Genomic DNA, 17553 nt, shown 5'->3' on the forward strand with positions numbered 1-17553 from the left:
ATATTCCCTGCTTTTAAAATTATGTCAAAATGAATCTTAATGTTATGTATAATTAAAAAGAACCAATAAATATTTTCATAGTTCAGTCATTCCAGTAATATCTTTGCCACTCAACTTATATGGGATGTAAAATATTTTAGTACAAGGAACATAAAGATCATATTGAGTTAGGTTTAAAATTTAGTATTTGCCCTTAAACTCAAGAATTTGTGTGTGATTTGGAACTATTTGTAATCATTCACTGAACAATCCATTTGTAAAATCAATAAATAAGGTGTTTTTTTTTTTTTTCTTTTTCTTTTTTTTAGTCAGTTTGTTTCTTTTCTTTTTCTCTTTTTTTTTGGGGGGGGGGTGGGGTTTACCAAGGATTGAACTCAGGGGCACTTGCCCGCTGAGTAACATCCCCAGCCCTATTTTTCGTATTTTATTTAAAGACAGGGTTTCACTGAGTTGCTTAGTGCCTTTCTTTTGCTGAGGCTGACTTTGAACTCATGATCCTCCTGCCTCAGCCTCCTGAGCCACTGGGATTACAAGCATGCGCCACCATGCCCAAAGAGTTTCTTATAAAAGAAAACACTCTGAGCATATGACCCAGCAATTGCACTTCTTGGTATGCACCCAAAAGAGTTAAAAACTTATACTCCCCCCCCCCAAAAAAAAAAAAAAAACTTATATGGTTGAAAGCAACCAAGGGTCCTTCAGTATGGTAAATGGATAAATTTTGGTATATCTAAAAAATGGAATACTACTTAACAATATGAATAAATGATCTATCAAACTATGAAAAGACATGGAGAAATCTTCAATTCATATGCATAAGTGAAAGAAGATAATCAGAAAATGCTTTATACTATGATTCCAACTATATGAAATTCTGGAAAATGCCAAACTGTGGAGACAGTAAAAAGATCCATGGTTGCCAGGATTTTAGGGGGAGAGAAAGGATGAATAAGTGGAACAGAGGGGAATTTGGGGCCAGTGAAAGTATTCTGTATGATGTTATAAATGTGGGTACGTGTCATGATATATTTATCAAAATCCATAGAATATAAAATGTCAAGAATGAACCTTACATAACTTATGGGCTTGGTGTGATTTATTGTGTGTATGCAGGGGTAGTATGGGAACACTCTGAAATTCCTGCTCAATTTTCTCATGAATTTACAAATGGTCTAAAAAATAAATTCTATTGAATACAGCATCAACAGCAACAATAGCATATGCTAACAGTGTAGTACAGTCTACTTCAGATGGAGTCCACCTGAAGGAAGGATTGTAGACCAGACACCCATTCACCATGGTGTCAAGATTCTTTCTTTCTCACCCTCAATCCCAGAACTCAAGTCATCCTCAGGGAAAAGGAAGGTGAAAGAGGAACTGAATTCTAAGAAGGTCGTTTCAAACGATGGAGTGGTTACTAAAGAGACCGTATCTGAAACTGGAGGTGGCTCAGTTAACCCTGAGTTGGCAAGTTCGCTCTTCCAGTATCAGCAATGCTGAGGGTTTGAGAGCTCGAAGAATTGAATAGAGATTAATTACTAGAGAAAAATAAAGAATGTTGTACACCTGGTTTGGTCATTCTGTGCAGGATACTCTGTGTGATTCAGTAAGTTATACATACAGGTTTGGTCTTTAAAACTTCTGGGGAAAATGTACAGAGCTTACATCTGGCAGGTTGAGACACTGATGCACCTCCCTGCTGGCATCCTCCCTCCCTGGAAGGGGATACTCATCGCTTTTCCACTGAGTGTGCTGTTCTCATGCACATAGTGCACAGCAAATCTCATTGAGAAGGCTACCTGAACTCAGATGCCAAACCAGACTTGATGTCTGGAGACACAGATGTCTCAGAGCCAGTCAGCCCAGAGATAGGAAGGCACAGGGCAGGCGCCTGATACTGTCAAGACTAGCTCCTCTGAGAGATCACAGAGAGACAGGCTTCCCGTGGCAGGCTGGAGGGCAGTGAATTGGAACCTATTTCCTTTTGCATTTCCTTAGAGATGGGATGGTAACATACCAGGGCCACAGTCTTCCTGCCTGCATGTTTGTGCTCATCCCAAATGCACAAAGGAGACAGCTTCAGGCGACCCATCTCTGTTTGGACAACGAAAAGATCTTTAGATTAGATCTATCTATCCATTCCCGGGAAGGCAGGTGGGCTTAAATCTTTGAAAAGGGGGAGCTACTCCTATGTGTGAGTTGTTGCTGTGAGAACCGAAGACTTAGAAATAAGAAAACTCATTTTAATACCGGCAGATTGGAAGAAGGAAGGGGGAGTTCAGGAAACACAGGGAGTAGATCAAAAAAGAAAGCAAGAATGACCATGGGTAAAGTGCCCATGAGAAGATGAAAAGCCATTTGTATTCTCCAATGGTTCTTTCTCCCCGCATCTATGTCAGAGGAAAACCCACCCAGATTGGCCACCACTGAGAGCAGGGTCAGAGACAGGAGCTGTAACTGCTGTTTAGAGATAGTGCTAAGTGCAAGCCTGGGTTTTACTCTTGACTTAAGAAATCACCTTTTTCTAGAAATTTACTGTGTGGTACATGCCCTCTGAGTACAGAAAATGTTAGCCATGGAGGAAAAAAATTCTTATGCTGAGACACAACTGCAGTAATGACTGGAATTTAAGTGGCAGCAGCTGCTGTTCAAATGTAGGCAATATAACAAAGTGATGTAACAACTTGTTAGACACATGTAATAATGAGGAAAGCTACAAATGCTTAGTTGAGAGCTGAGTATAATTTAAGAGAAATCAGAAGACAGAGTGGATTGGAAGTATCAGTCAGTGGCAGAGCACTTGCCTAGCACATGCCAGACCCTGGGTTCCGTTCCCAGCACTGAAAATGATAATAATAATAACAACAAGAAGAAGAACAAGAACAACAACAACAATAATAAAAACAATAATAATAAATGAATACCATTATAAATAAATGAGAGAAAGATGCAATGAAGACATAGATCACAAACAGTCTATCAGATGAAAAAGTTTGGTGAAACTTAAAAAATAAAATAAAAATAGAATAAGAATGGACAAAGAACTAGGATGTAGTAGTGATGTAGAATTATGAAGGAATCCATACAAAGTCTAATAGTATTTTTAAAAAAGATTAGATAAATGCTCAGAAGTGAAAGTGAAAGGAAAAGGGAGATAACTGGACAAATATCCGAGCCAAATCAGGGTGGAAGGAATAAAGATTTGGTTTAAATCGAAAGTAAATTGAACCAAAAATAGAGTGAAGGGTTGGGGAACTCTTGGGTCCTGTTTACACAGATAGTAATTATGACAGAGATTCCGAAGAACTTCATTAACCACAACACTTCTAATCAAAAGCAAGCCAAGAGAAATTACAGAAGCAGGGTGCACAATAATAAATGCCTAGTGAAGGACCCTGGGGAGGTGTGGACAGAGGGGTCGGGCTCTGAGTGTTGGGAGCATGACTTGGCAAGCAGTCTCTGGCAAGAGGAACCATGGATTTTTATTCCATATCTGATAAAACATTTGAATAGCCTCAGGGGCCAGTTCTTTCTGGAGGAGCTCTGTAACCAATCAGCCACATATCTGACTGAGAAAGATATGAATATAATGTCCCACTGCTGGTCTATCTCCTCTCAGAAATAAAACAGTGAGCCCTTTTAGAGGATGGCCTGGCTAGGTCATGATTATCACTAAAACTTAGGAAGACATTAAAGAACAGAAATTCATTTTAACACTAGTACCTGTGTTTTCCTGGGGTTGGACACATGGCACTAGAAACAGCATCCTCCCTTCACTACATAAGTTACCTACAACACAGATGGAGCTTCTGACCAGGGGCAACCACTCTCACGATATGTTTGACCCAAGGAATGCCTGTTTCTCTCTTTTCTCATGAAAGTAGCAAAGTCAGAAAACATGAAAGTTGTCCTTGGGCATAAGAAAAACCTGCAGGACATTTGCCTTTATAGATAATGTGACCTATGACAAATGCCAACTCATGAGATGTTGCTCAAGAGAGCTTTGCTCCTCTCCATTGGGTGAAGAGCAGTCCATCCTTTCCTGCCTAGATGGGTGTTAAGTACCAGGCTCTCGAGAATCATGTCGACTCCTGGCCAGCTTACCCTGTAGGCATCTCTGGGGGAATGATTTTGACCACAGCCATTGTGAAACTCCAGTTGCCCTGCACACAACTGAGGATACAAAGTTCTTGGTAGGCACTCAAATTAGATTTGTTGTTCAGGGAGCTATTATTTTCTAACAAAGTCAAGCAAAGCCCTGGAGAAAGATTTTACCTCTTCCTGGCATCTCTGCAAAGAACATACTGTGCTGACTATGACCTATTTGCCCTCCTGGTCACCCCTCACCCATGCTGGGAGTTGTTTATGCTTAGCTCTTGACTCAAAGACTGACCCTGCTGGATAGTATCACCCAGACCCTCCTAGATTACCTCAGTCAGTTTCCTTCCTTTGCTGGCTTCTGTTGGAATAAACCAACAGAAGCACCTTAAAAAGACTGAAGAGCTATAAGGAGAGACATCCAGGGTATTCCTTCTCCATTTTCTCCCTTATCAGGCACAGAGATGCTAAGATTGGCTGTGTCCTTAGTAACTACAGATCCTGCTGGACCTCCTCCACCTCTGCTCTGGCTCCTAGTGGGCTTTGGTAAAATTATTGAATCCTAACCAAACTCCAAACTCTTAAATAATAGCTTCCTGCTCTTGTTAGTTTCTGGGTGCCCCCAACATTCCCTGTTGGTTCTCTCTCTGCAATCTGTCATAATTAACATCAAGTTCTCTGGTCCTGTTGCAATTCTGGCTTATGCATGCCACTACCTTTGTGGTCTTAGTCTGTTTGGACTGTTTAGATTGAGTAGCTTAAACAGCAAACATTTATTTCTCACAGTTTTGGATGCTAGGAAGTCCAAAATCATCATGCTGACAGATTTGGTGTTTAGTGAGGGTCCATTTTCTGATTTGTTGTTGACTCTCTTCTTGCTGCATCCTTTTGTGATGGAAAGGGTGTGGGAGCTCTCTAGGATTTCTAAGGGCACAATCACATTCAAAGGGTTCCACACTTATGAAGTAATACACCTCCAAAGTCTCCAACACCATCACATTGGGAGTTAAGATTTCAATACTTTAACTTAGGTGAGGGGATATAAACATTCAGACCCTGACACCTGCAGACAGAAAACAATTGAGAATACCTGCTGCCACGGAAGGGAGTTTCTATTCTTGCAAACAAGTTTTTTTTTTTTTTTTGGGGGGGGGGAGGGTGGTACAAATATGGCTTGATTCTCTTCCTCAAAGATGGATGCTGCCACTTTCTCTAACTGGAAGAACTTAAGAAAGGTGAAAAGATAAAAAGAGAAGCAAACCTCAGGAGATGTTTTTGAATCTTCTATGATTATCAAGCTTGAGATTTTTCTAACAGTAGGTAGCCAGCTGTGTGGATGTTTTTCCTTTTTATCCCTGGGATCACTAAGACCCTTATCATAAAAAACATATTCAAAATAATCCATTTAATCTCTTTGATGTGACACTCATATTTTAAGAGAAATAAGAAAATTTGAAGGCATGAAACATCCCTCACTAATTTGGGTATGGGAATTCTATTGATTCAACTGAGATCTTAGAGTAAATGCCTATAGATATTTTTCAAGGGACCACTTAGTGATAATTTTACAGTGTACAACAGAAATAATGAACATATGCTTGAGAAACCAATTTTAATGTATCATACTTGCAGAAAAATCACTTTATTATAAGTTTCTAAAACTTCATATCCTCCTATCACCCTCTATTTTTTCTTCTAGCTTTGCTGCTATTCATTGATGGTATACTTTTAGTTTTGGCAGGCTATAGGATACCTTTACAAATGTACAAATTTCTATTCCAATTTATAGAACCTTATTTCATAGGCAGTTTTCTTTATCATTTACTTGTGAATTTTTGTAGCTACGTAATATTGTACCAGTAGACACCTTCCAATTCAGCCTTGAACAAGACAAAGGAACTGCAATTCATTGTGGTAATGGGGAGGAAAGTGAGATCTGACTGTGGAGGTGAGAAGGGATGAAGCAAGGGCGAGAACTCTGCTACCTTCTGTTGTCTCTGAGGAATGGTTTTTATGAAGACCAGGTTGGGGCTTGGAGAAATGACCACAGGAAGATGGGGTCTTCTTCTTTAGCATAGCAGAATTAACTACAAAAATCAAACTTCCTCTTATTTAACATAAAGCTCTGCAACTCCAGAGCCAATGAGCTAGATGTCATCCATTTTGAGGATGGTTAAAGAAATTAAGAAAATTTAACCAGGAAAAACTCAGAGCTGACAGGACAGCTGTCTTCAAATAGCCAAGGACTTGCCATATGGAAGAAAAGATGCACTTCTGACCAACAGATAGAATTAACAAGGAGACAGATTTTGGCTCAATAGAAGAGACATTTTCTAATCATTATAATTGTCACATGGTGGAATGGTTGATGTGGGAAATGTTGAGACCCCTACACAGTGGACATGTTCAGGCTGGCATGCCATCTGTCAGAGATGCTATCAAACCAGATGACTCACTTTTAAAAATAACATTTTATAATAATTATTAGAGTAGAAAATGTCCACTGGAGACTGTTAAAGCATTTAAGAAGGAAAGAGAACTCATCCTCAGCCCCACCATTCATGGCTGACCACTGTTAATAGTCGCATGTACTTTTTTCTGTGCACATAAAATTCTACCAATATTAAAACTTTGTAAAACTTTGTAAAAGCTTGTATATGATATGTACCATACATTTTCACAAAAATATTTGTATAATGCAAAATACATTGCTTTATTGTTTCTTTACATTAAAAGTGATTTTTCTCTTATTAAATAATCTTCAGAATCAGAAGTTTGTTAGTCTCCATGAATTTATCCTGTGAATGGAAGTGTTAGTGTTGTTGTTCATACAACTGTTTCTTTGAACATCTTTATGCATGTGTGCATACATATACACATATGTACATGTGTGTGTATGTGTGTGCATTATACTTCTTTAGAGAGAAACTTAGGGCATAGAAATATTGGCGTAGAGAACGTGGACATTTTTCAATCTCTTGATGCAAGATAGGCCTCCAGGAAATACAGATCAATTTGAAATCTCAAAATAAGTTCATAGGAATCTTGTTTCATCACATCCCTGGCAGTGATAAATCATCTTATATTTTAAGAAATCTACTAATTTGTGAGCTAAAATTATATTTCATTTCTGGTAAAATGAATTTCTGTTATTAATATACTGAACAGTATATATCTTTTTATTATTTATTTGTATTTTTCTTCTCATTAGCTTAATCATTTTAAATTAGAGTCCTGTTTTGTTTTACTAATTTATGACCTCTTTATATAACACTAATGCTTTCTCATATTATGAGAAACATTTATGTCTTTGTTGCTCTCTGTGTGTATGTGTGTGTGTGTATATACATATATATGTATCACTAACATTTAACTCTGTTTGTATGTTTTCATTACACAAATATTTTATTTTAAATGTGTCCCTCTTGATTGTCAAAGAATGGAAGGAGAGAAGTAACGCACCTCACTGTACTCTCCAGGTCTTTCTTGCATGTCTGACATTGTTAATATACCCAATTCATGCTATGTTGTTTTATTATTTAAACTATCATACAGTGTGATGAATAATATAATCATATGTGCATAAAATAAATAACAAAAAATATGTAAATAGTATAGGAAAGCATATTCATATTTTACTCTTTCTCCTCCAAAGTCTTCAACTTATAAAACGGAAACTAAACTCATTCACATTATTGTGGTTAATAACATGTTTGGTCTCACTGCTTCTATTCTGTTTTATCTTATAGATGTCAATATTTTTATTCTACTGCATTTTTCTTCTAGGTTTCATTTTCTTCTATTAGTGGTCAATATTTCATTTTTAAATATTAAAGCAATAAAATGAAATACATGTTTCTACTAACTTCAAGGTTTTTGCAAGACACTGAGTGGGTTTTTACACATCTTGTCTTTCCCAACCTGTCAGTATCTGTTTTGTAGGTTTAATCTGTGAATTTAGGACGAGGTTACTCTTGGCAATGCAGGACAGTGGTTAATTGAGTGGGCCCAGCAGACTGACTCTCTAGGTTCGAATCCTAGTTCTGTCTGTGTCAGCTATGTCATCTCTCTGTGCCTTAGTTTTCCTGTCTATAAAATGGAAATAATGTTAGTGTCTTCCTTAAAAGTTGTCTGTGAGGAGCTAAGGTGTGGGCTTTGAAATTGTGGGGTATCTAGGCAGCACTCAGTGAATGCTACTGTCAGCGACGATGGCCTTTCTTGGGTTTAGAATTGGCTAGGCTAGAGCATGCATCATTTAATCTAGCACTAGCCTGAGTGCCACTGTGTTGGTGCTCTGTTGACATGGTTAACATCCACGAGGGGTTGGTTTTAAGTAAGATCACTATTAATAATGTGGGCTGGTCTCATCCAGTTAATTGAGTACCTTAAGAGCAAACGGTGAAGTTTCCCAGAGAAGAAGAAATTCTGGCTCAAGAGTACAGTAAGTAGTCTTGCCTGAGTTTCCAGACTGTTACTGCATCCTGTGAATTTCAGACTTGCTAATCCTCACAACCACATGAGCACATTCTTCAAAATCTCTCTATGTACATACATACATACATGTCCATCTTACTGGTTCTGCTTCTTTGAAGAGTCTAATAACCAATAACACTATTTTTAACATGAGAATAATTGTATTAAATCCCATACCATAGTAGCAATAAATGTTCAAACACATATAATCTATCACCATTGCTTTCAGAACACGTATCTGAGTTTATAATTTTTGCTTGTCTACTAGGTCAAGCTACTTTCTGAGTGATTGTTAATGGAGGGGACTATATTTCAGTCCTTAGATGTTAGAAGATAGTGTTTTAATTTTTTAGTTGTAGGTGAACACAATACCCTTATTTTATTTTTATGTGGTGCTGAGGATTGAACCCAGAAGATATCTTAACACTGAACTCACACACACACTGAAAAGGCTTCTCTGCTGCTAACCCTTAACTTTAAAAGTCTTTCTGAATTTTAGAGAAATATTTTTTTAACTTCTTTCATCATTTCTTCCCCATCTGCTCCATTTTCTTCTCTTGGAACTCCTATTATATTTTGGATGGTCTGGTTCCAAATAAGTTCAAGTGAAACTAAACTTCAGGAGTGAGCAGATTTGAAGCTTTTTTGTGGTTTGAAACTTGGGAATGGAGGCAAGAGAGAGGAGGATAATTAAAGAGACAGGATGATGTCAAGTGCTGGGTCAGCTCTGGGAACTGGGTCAGAGTCATCTCATCTCTCTGCAAGGAGTCATGGGAGGAAGCAGAAACTGACAAGGAGGCTGCTGAATTCTCAGTGCCATGGATGCATTGGGTGTCCTGCAATTGTTCTTTACAGCTTGGCAGTTTTCCTTTGCCTATACCTTTTTGTCTTTCTCTTTTGAGCTCTGGGAGTACTTCTTGAAAATGGTTTTCTAATTGTTTCAGTGTTAGTTTTTTTTTTTTTTTTTTTTTTTTTTTTTTTTTTGCATTTATTCAATCTGCTATTCATTTTTTAGTATTTATTTGAAACCTAGAATTTTTTAAATTTCAGATCTTTTCATAGGTGTACTTTTGAATTTCACTGAAACTGGAAATAAAAAGTTTCCATTTTTCCTGTTTCTTACTGTAAACTTATTTTGTGGTCATAATTTATATGATTACTCACATCAGCCACTCACTTCTTCCTCTGAATGTCTAAACCACCGAGTATTTTCATATATTATGTGGGCTTTTTTTTCTGTTTGCGTATCCTTAGAGATTTTAATGATATATAATAAGTGCAAGCTCTGCCAGGGAAGGGATCACACTGTCCAGTTTACCATTATACTCCTTGTTCCTGAAACATCACTTTGTACATAGTCAAGGTCGATAGACAGGGTTGTTGTCATAGATATGGCGCCTTCATTGCAAAATTATACATTACACAGGTTTTTCTATTTCTAGTTTATTTGACATTCAATTAACTTTTCAAACATTATAAATCAGATCAATCAAGAATACACTTTTGTTTAGAATTTGATAGCCAAAACGAGTTTTCTTTGCACTGTAGGTTAGTTCTCAAAATTCCATATGTTAAATGTTTTATATTTTACCACCAGTACTTGCAATGCTATCGTTACTTTATGCTAAATCTGTTTCAATGGTCTGTATGTTTGTCCTTGAGCCACTGTTCCTTTAATTTTTAGAACTTTGTATTTCAATGTTTGAGTTGCCAAATCTCCCTTCATTTACATTGTATCTAAAAAGTTTATTTAACACTACAGAACACTAAAGAAAGAAATTGAAGAAGTCCTTAGAAGATGGAAAGATCTCCCATGTTCTTGGATAGGCAGAATTAATATTGTCAAAATGGCTATACTACCAAAAGCACTATACAGATTCAATGCAATTCTGATTAAAATCCCAATGACATTGCTCATAGAAATAGAAAAGGCAATCATGAAATTTATTTGGAAAAATAAGAGACCCAGAATAGCCAAAGGAATCCTTAGCAAGAAGAGTGAAGCAGGAGGCATCACAATCACAGACCTTAAGCTATACTACAGCTATACTAACAAAAATGGCATGGTATTGGCACCAAAATAGGTAGACAAATGGTACAGAATAGAGGACACAGAGAAAACCCCACATAAATACAGTGATCTCATACTAAACAAAGGTGCCAAAAACATACAATGGAATAAGGATAGCCTCTTCAACAAATGATGCTGGGAAAACTGGAAATCCATATGCAGCAAAATGAAACTAAGCCCTATCTCTCACCTGCACAAAACTCAACTCAAAATAGATCAAGGACCTAGGAATTAGACCAGAGACCCAGTGCCTAATAAAAGAATCATGTGGGCTTAGGATCTGACTTCCTTAACAAGAGTCCTAAAGTGCAAGAAATAAAATCAGGAATCAATATATGGGATGAAGTCAAACTACAAAACTTCTCCTCAGCAAAGGAAACAATCGATAATGTGAGGAGAGAGCCTACAGTGTGGGGAAAAAAATCTTTACTATATGAACATCAGATAGAGCACTAATCTCCAGGATGTATAAAGAACTCAAAAACCTTAGCACCAACAAAACCAATAACCCAATCAATAAATAGGCCAAGGAACTGAGCAGACACATCACAGAAGATATATAATCAATCAACAAATACATGAAAAAATGTTCAACATCTCTAGAAATAAAAAAAAATGCAAATAAAAACTACTGTAAGATTTTTTCTCATTCCGGTCAGAATGGCAATTGTCAAGAATACAAGCAAGTGTTGGTGAGAATGTGGGGGAAAATGTACACTCATACATTGCTGGTGGGACTGCAAATTGGTGTAACCACTCTGGAAAATAGTATGGAGTTTACTTAGAAAACTTGGAATAGAACCACCATTTGTTCCAGTTATCCCACTCTTCAATCTATACCCAAAGGAGTTAAAAAATCAGCATACTACAGTGATGCAACCACATCAATGTTTATAGCAGCTCAGTTCACAATAGCTAAACTGTGGAACCAAGCTAGATGCCTTTAAATAGATGAATGGATAAAGAAACTGTGGTATATATACACAATGGAATATTACTCAGTCTTAAAGAAGAATGAAATCATGGCATTTGTAGGTAAATGATGGAGTTGGAGAATATCATGATTAGTGAAATAAGCCAATCCTAAAAAAAAAAAAAGGCCAAATGTTTTCTCTGATATGTGGATGTTGATCCATAATGGGGGGAGGAGGGACGAATGGATGAACTTTGGATTGTGCAGAGAGGAATGAAGGGAGGAAGGGGGTAAGAGGGTGAGAAGAACTTTGGAATGAGACATTATCACCCTATGTGCATGTATGATTGCACTAATTGGATGATTCTTCATTGCGTACAACCAGAGAAATGAGAAGTTGTGCTCTTGTTGTGTACAATGAGTCAAAATACTGTCATGTATAACTAATTATAAAAACAAGTTTATTGAACAATGGCTTCTTCCACATTTACTCATCAACACAGATGTTAGCACTTTTTTAAGAGGAAATTTTTTTTATATTTATTGAACACATGCTAGTTATAGATTTATTTTTTTAACTGAGCATCAAAAGTCAATAGAGAAATAACTGCCAATTTTTGTGGGAAGAAGATCGTATCCCAGACATTATTTCCCATGACTATCATCTTTCAAGGATGATGACACCTGAGAAACATTCTCTAATATGCAAGAGTTAAAGCTAGCCTTCATGTATTTTTGTCTAAATAGTCGCCAGGATCAGACATTGTGATAGTAAATTCTAAGTGTCAACCTGGCTGAGCCAGTGCCCAGATATTTAATCAAGAATTACTCTGGATATTTCTGTGATGGACTTGCTGGATGAGATTCACATTTAAATTGGTAGAATTTGTATAAAGCAGATTGCCCTTCCTAATGTGGGTGGGTCTCATCTAATCAGTTTAATACAACAAAAAACTGACCTCCCCCAAGCAAAAAGAACTTATACCAGCAGAATTCCTTTAAACTGGAACTGCAGCACTGACTCTGCTTGGGTCTCCAGCCTGCCTGTCTGCTCTGCAGATTCTGGGCTTGCCGGATTCCATAATTGCATGAGCCAATTTCCTAAAATAAATCTCTCTGTCTATACACACATCTTATTGATTCTGTTCTTCTGGAGAACTGATTAATACAGACAAAATCTATGAGGAGGGAGCAAAATTAAGAGTACAAGAACCAGAGTGAGGGTGGGAATATGGTTAGGGAAGAGGCAGACAATGTTTGTAAGAGTGACTGCTCTGTTGGGAGTTGTCCTTGGCAGAGTTTTGCTTCCCCTCCTTTTGCCCTTCTACAAGGTCGTTCCATCTCCCTGATCCTTTTGCAATGAACGTGTCCCCTACTTTTTGCCAAGCATTCCAAATTCTAAGAGAAGTCCTACATAAATGGCTTACATGGCAACTGCTAAACAACCTTTCTTTAGATTTTCAGAAGGCAGAACATCTGGTGACCTTCAGATAACATCAAAATGTGTAAAAGAACTGCTTCTTGTCCTTTTAATCTTGTGCATCAACTATCACAAAGCATGTAAATTGCTGTGAGGTTCACCTCCAATAAAAGCAATATATGTGTCTAAAAATAATCACAGAAACTAGTCCCAGGAGGTTGAGGTCCATTGGGATCTTCCATAGTAGAAGAAAAGGGAGACAAACTCCTCGGATAAATAAGACCCTGCTCAGAAGAGAGCCTTCCTGCCTTGTTACTTCTTACCCTCCCTATAAAACCCTGAGTTCCCTCAAGAAGGAGTTTTGAGGATGATGTCCCTCTATCTTTAAGATGCCAGCCTGAATAACCTGATTCCTTCCCACCAACTCTCAACTCCAGAATATTGGCTTTTGAACAGTGAGCAGCCCTGATCCTGGTTTTGGTGATAAAATGATTAACAATTTAAAGAAATAAGCAATTTAAAGAAAAATCTAAAGACTTAGCAGAAGAGAGCAAGAGTAGATGCCCTAAAACGCATCCTCAGAAGACAAAAGTATTGCATTTCCTTCTGATAGTAAACTGAGGGGGGGGAATTAAACAATTACATAAAAATAGCAGTAAAGCAGATTGAGATACTGGATTAAATATATATATTCTGAAAATATTTTTTGCAATGAAAAACTCACAATCATATTTGAACTCTAATTTATAAAAAAAAAATTCTTTAAATTCAAAATTCCAGGTTACATTTTCACAGAGTGGAATAGTGGAGAGGCACAGGGAAAGTTAGAAGCATGAACAATTGTTGCTTTAAAATAGGAGAAACACAAAAATATAGATAAATTAGCTAAAAATGGGGTTTGAGCATTTTAAATCATTAGTAAATGTAAAAATAGAATGTAAAATTTCTAAAATACTAACCACAAAGAAGATTTATGTAGCAGAAAATGGAAAACATATTTTTAAAAATCTAAGAAATAAAAGTTAACGACAAAGAACAGATAATAAAATTTAGCATAGAAGATGAGAAGCTTGTCAACAATGTACCTCAGGCATATAGCTACATTAAATGGGCTAGGGCTCCCCTTAAAAAGACAAATTCTTCTTATATTATAGAAAAAAAAAAAAAAACATATGTCCTAACTATGTGATGTTAATAGGAAAGACACCCAAACAAAGGAGACGAGAATGTGTGTGTGTGTGTGTGTGTGTGTGTGTGTATGATAGGTAAGGATTTGATGAACAAATGGACATAAAAGAACTAAACTAGAATCACAGAAATGTAAGATTCAAAACAAAATGTATTATACTGTAAGACAAAGATGGCCTTTGTACATTGATGTAGATCAATTTATTCCATAAAAAGAAGAGGAGGTGGATGGATGGATAATCTATGGAAGCTTCTGGGGAGACACCACATGGAGCAGAAGGTACCTGGAAGCATAGCAGGGCCGATGTGTAGATTTCACTGGAAGAGAATTGGCGGGATCTGTTCTGTCTCAGATGTACTCTGAGGAAGCACTACCAACCCTCTATAAGGCTAGGGAATCATATTTGATTCCTATTATAAAGTACCTACAGATTTTAACTCTAGATGGATACTTAAAAACAATAAAAGTTGATGTTTTTTACTTTTATATGGTCTTTTTGAACTTCCCAAACCACAAACCTTTATAAGTCAAAATGTTAGCTATGATACATCAGAATATATGATTTTTGCCTAATAAAAGACACTGCAGATAAAGTTAACAGCTGAAGGCCTGGGAGAATATATTTACTCATTGAGAAAAAATACAGGCTACACAATAGGAAAATGAGTAAAGGATACGGAAAGACAACCTAGAGAAGGAGACCTTCTAGTATGTGACATGGCCAACTAGTACGTGAAGAGATGTTTGATGTCACTGATAATCACATATTGTGTGAGTACGTATTATGTGGGGTACACTGTGACTTTTCCATGCATGTATACAAAGTATAGTGATCAGGGTAGTTGACATATTCTTCTCCTCAAACATTCATCATTTCTTTGTGTTGAAAACATTCAAAATCCTCTCTATTTGCTATTTTGAGAAATATACAATTAATTGTTGTCAACTGCAGTTATCCTATTGTGGTATAGAACCTTAAATATCATTCCTCCGATCTAACTGTACCCCTGTACACAGTAACTATCTTCTCTCCTTTCACCCCTACCCCACACTTCTTCCAGGATCTGGTATGAGATTCCACTTTACACTCACCAAATCAATTAAACGAGAAAGTGAAATGATGTTAAATTATACTAAAAGCAACAGCACTCTTCCTATGTGGGAGCACTTTGATCATACAGGGTGAAATTACTGATATAAATCTGTCATTCACTTTCCTGAGTGTGGTCCTGAGACCAGTTGTTTTAGTCAGCTTTTTGTTGTTGTGACCAAAACCTGAAAAGAACAATCAGAGGAGGAAAAGTTTATTTAGAGATGATGGTTTGAAAAGTTCAGTCCATGGTTGGCCTACCCCACAGCTCTGAGTCCTAAATGAGGTAAATGTCACAGCAGAATGGCATGGCAGAGAAAAGCAGCTTAGAACATGGTAATCAGAAGCAGAGAGAGCTCCACTTACCAGGGACACAATGTAAACCCCAAAGTCACTCCCCCAGTGATAGACCTCCTCTAGTCATACCCTACCCACTAAAGTAACTGCCCAGTCAATCCATATTGGTAGATTAATACACTGATTAAGACTCTCAAAATCATTTCATGTCTGAAAATTCTTCCATTGTCTCACACATGAGCTTTTGGGGAATACTTCATATCTTATGAGGACAGTTTCACTCCTCCAGGGACATTTAGCAATGTTTGCAGATATTTTTGTTTGTTCAAACTGGAGGGATGTTCCTGACTTCTCTTGGGTAGAAGTCAAGGTTGCTGCTAAATATCTTGCAATGTCCAAGACAGTCCCCAGCAACTAAGAATTATCCAGCCGAAAATGTCAATTATACTGAGGTTGAAATACCCTGCCCCAAATTAACTCAGCATAGGTGTGGAAAGGGGTTCACTTGAGGTAGTTTATCATAACATTTGTTTGTAGAAGTGGACAGTTGGAACACATGGGGTCTAAGATGAAATAAACAAAATAAAGTATCAAATGTGATGAAAACACACCAAAGTGTGCGGCAGATAGCAGCACTGGGAAAAGAATAGAATAACACAGATATATCTTAAAAGGCAGTGTTGAGTAAGAAAAGTTGACAAATGAAATTAAATCTATCGTTTGGTAAGATTTATATCCATTTAAAATACACATGCACAAATCAGCATCACATTTTACAGTGATAGAGCATTCCAAAGAACATTTGCAAATGCAGAATATCTCTGGAAGAAGAAAAGAGCAAATTAGCTTAAAGAACAGAGTGTGCCTGGAACTAATAATGATGGTGTGTCATGAGTATGAGTGCAGGAGTATTAATAATTCAACTTCTAGACATGGGGGTAAAACAAACAATTAACCAAAAAAAGTCTCACCTTATTTATTGATTTATTTATTTTTGGTATTAGGGATTCGACCCAGGAGAACTTATCTACTGAGCCACATTCCAGCCCTTTTTATTTTTATTTTTTTTAAATGTTTTTTGAGACAGGGGATTCCTGAGGCTGACTTTGAATTTGCAATTCTCCTGTCTCAGCCTCCCAAGTCACTGAGATTACAGGTGTGTGCCATGGAACCTGACCCAATTTTTTTTTACTCTATGGAGAATATATTTCTTTTCAAGTGTCCATTAAACATTTGTGAACATAATTGATGATATATTATATTAGAAAGACAATGTCTATACATTTTGAGAAATCAGAATTCAAAAAGATCACATTCATGAGCATTAAATTAAGAAATTTTTTAAAAAAAAAGGTCAAATAGAAATCCTATTTGCTTTTAAATTAAAAGCAGTCTCAAGTAGTTCTTGGATCAGAAAGGAAAACAAGTAATCACAGAGTACTTTGGCAATAAGGACAAACACAATTTTGCATCAAAACTTATTATATCCACTCAAAGTTTTATTCAATATAAAATTCATAAGACCTCTACCGCTTGTATTATTAAACAAGAAAGAATATAAATATATGATCTAAGCATTCACCTCAAAATGTTAGTAAAAAAACTTCAAAATAAACCCAAGGAAAGTAGGAGGGAGGAATATGTGCTGACAAATTCAATATTAAGGCATCAGAAGACAGAAAAAGAACCAGTTCTTTGAAAATTAAAAAAGGAAGAAGGAGCAAATAAAATAGCAGACAAATCCCTGGCAGATTCAGTCAGCAATAACATGAGGAGGAAATATGAGTCAAAACTATGCAGCTGGAGACCTGGAATCCTCTTGCATCTTAAGCAAGGAAGGATGGGTTGTGGAAGTCTCTGTTCCCCACTAAGTGCTGTGGTCACAGGAAGGGCATCCTGACGGGGCAGGGCGTTCATCAGACTCCGCCTGGGGAATCAACCCATACTCTTCCATGATTCCTCCGCTAATTTGCACCCCTGAATCAGATAAGCATGCTCCATC

The sequence above is a fragment of the Sciurus vulgaris genome (assembly GCF_902686455.1).
Source record: "Sciurus vulgaris genome assembly, chromosome: 2".
NCBI classification, from domain to species: Eukaryota; Metazoa; Chordata; class Mammalia; order Rodentia; family Sciuridae; genus Sciurus; species Sciurus vulgaris.